Source organism: Portunus trituberculatus, chromosome 50 (assembly GCF_017591435.1).
Source record: "Portunus trituberculatus isolate SZX2019 chromosome 50, ASM1759143v1, whole genome shotgun sequence".
Taxonomy (NCBI): domain Eukaryota; kingdom Metazoa; phylum Arthropoda; class Malacostraca; order Decapoda; family Portunidae; genus Portunus; species Portunus trituberculatus.
The window spans coordinates 17,025,986-17,028,485 of NC_059304.1; the positions used below are offsets into that span (position 1 = coordinate 17,025,986).

The window sequence follows — 2,500 nt, forward strand, 5'->3', positions numbered from 1 at the left end:
ATAAAGAGAGAACAGAAAAGAAAGAAAAGAGAAAAAAAGAACAAGGAAAACGAAGAGAGAGAGAGAGAGAGAGAGAGAGAGAGAGAGAGAGAGAGAGAGAGAGAGAGAGAGAGAGAGAGAGAGAGAGAGAGAGAGAGAGAGAGAGAAATGAACGTTAGCAAAGGGACAGGAAAGGAAGGAAATATTAAAGAAAGAAAGAAAGAAAAGACAGAATAGACAAACTGGAGGGAGAAAATGAGAGGGAAAAATAAGAAAAAAAGACAAAACGAAGGAAAAAGAAAAGAGAAAATAAACAAACACTAAAAAAAACGAAGATAGAAAGAAAGAAAAACAAAGAAAACATGAAAGATACATAAAAAGATAAAAGGAAAAGAGGAAATAGAAGAGATAAAGAAGGATAAAAGAGAGACGAGATAAAGAGAAGAAGATAGAAGAGAGAAAAGGAATAAAGGAATGAAATAGATTACGAAGAACGGAAAGAGAAGATGAAATGGAAAAAGGAAAAGAGAACGAATGAGAGATGGAGAAGATTAGGACCATGGGAGGAGGAGGAGGAGGAGGAGGAGGAGGAGGAGGAGGAGGAGGAGGAGGAGGAGGAACTGCCAAGCGCCCTCCTATTAATTCGTGATGACAAATGCAATTACTTTCTTGACAGTGTGATGGCATTGAAATAGAGAGAGAGAGAGAGAGAGAGAGAGAGAGAGAGAGAGAGAGAGAGAGAGAGAGAGAGAGAGAGAGAGAGAGAGAGAAACACATCGAGGGAAGGGACGGAGGAGGAAAGGTATCAGGAGAGGGTAGGGAAAGAAGGACGACAGAGAGGGAGAGAGGAAAAGGGAGAGGGAGAGGGAGAAGGAGAGGGAGAGAGGAGAAGGAGAGGGAGAGGGAGGGAGAGGAGAGGGAGAGAGAGAGAGAGAGAGAGAGGAGGGAAGTCACCACGTGGCCCTCACAGGGTTACTTCGCCACGCCGGAAATGTGGTGTTGACAGGTTTCCCCGCCACCACCACCACCACCACCACTACCGCTACTGTAACGACTGTAGTAGAAGTAGTAGTAGTAGTAGTAGTAGTAGTAGTAGTAGAAATAGCAGCTTTTGAGAGAGAGAGAGAGAGAGAGAGAGAGAGAGAGAGAGAGAGAGAGAGAGAGAGATATGTAGGTCAGTAGGCGTGGAGAAAAGTGACAGGCTAAGAGCATACGAAGAGGAGGGAAAGAGACGAGTGTGCGAGTATGTATGGGTGAGAGAGAGAGAGAGAGAGAGAGAGAGAGAGAGAGAGAGAGATTTTCCTATAGCACTCTGTATCCGGATCTCTCTCTCTCTCTCTCTCTCTCTCTCTCTCTCTCTCTCTCTCTCTCTCTCTCTCTATGTCAGCGCCTCTATCAAGATACAGACTTTCTTTCCACTGGCCCATCTTATGCAAAGGACAGCACCACCACCACTACCACCACCACCACTACCAACAACGCCACCACCACCACCACCAACAGTGCCAACATCAATACCCGCGGACCTGACCCATCTTCTTCTTCTTCTTCTTCTTCTTCTTCTTCACCTCCTCCTCCTCCTCCTCCTCCTCCTCCTCCTCCTTCCTGCCACGCCCCAGTGATCAGGTCGCCTCAGGAATGGGAAAAAAGGACCAAGAATAAAGAGAGGAGGAGGAGGAGGAGGAGGAGGAGGGCTAAATGAAGGTGCAGGAACAGAATAATAATTGAGGGAAAAAATAGAAGGGATTAAAAAAATTGAGGTTATGGAGAGAGAGAGAGAGAGAGAGAGAGAGAGAGAGAGAGAGAGAGAGAGAGAGAGAGAGAGAGAGAGAGAGAGAGAGAGAGAGAGAGAGAGAGAGAGAGAGAGAGAGATAAACAAGAAAGGGAGGAAAGTGAGTAAAAATAGCAACCAGGAATTACAGAGGAGGTGGAAAGAGAGAAGAGAGGGAAAGAGAGGGAAAGAAGAAGGAAAGGAATGAGGGGAGGAGGGAAAGAAGGGCGTGAAGACCCTGGGAATCGCTTTGTTGGCCTTTAAGGTGACAGCTTTGTATCTTTGGGTTTTCCGGGTAACGTCACTGCACCGCGACACACACACACACACACACACACACACACACACACACACACACACACACACACACACATACACACACACACAGACACACACACACACACACCACTGCAGCGTCACCACAACACACCGCTCAGCACTGCCGCATCATGCACTATAGAACACTGCACGGTCACACAACAATGGACTCCACAAAGCACCATTTTAACATTCTCCAGCGTAACACAACTGCCGTGATCCGATTAACAACAACTCTACTGGTTGATCTGTTTTCTCTAGTTCCCCTTTTTCTTCCTTGTATTTTTTTTTTTTAGTTCCCTTTTCTCCATCGTCATGTATGCAGATGCATCATACCACAGAACAAACACACGGCAGCGTCACACACCACACTACACCACACGTTATGTCACGCCAGGTAAGATAAAAAATATGTCCACTGTCACACCATAA

The 2,500-nt window shown here is 46.0% G+C and overlaps 1 protein-coding gene across 2 annotated transcripts in view; it reads right to left on the bottom strand.

The window, feature by feature from the left end:
- Positions 1-2,500, bottom strand: part of LOC123500164 (cytohesin-1-like) — a 226,200-nt gene that overhangs the window by 182,188 nt on the left and 41,512 nt on the right. The window lies entirely within an intron of this gene.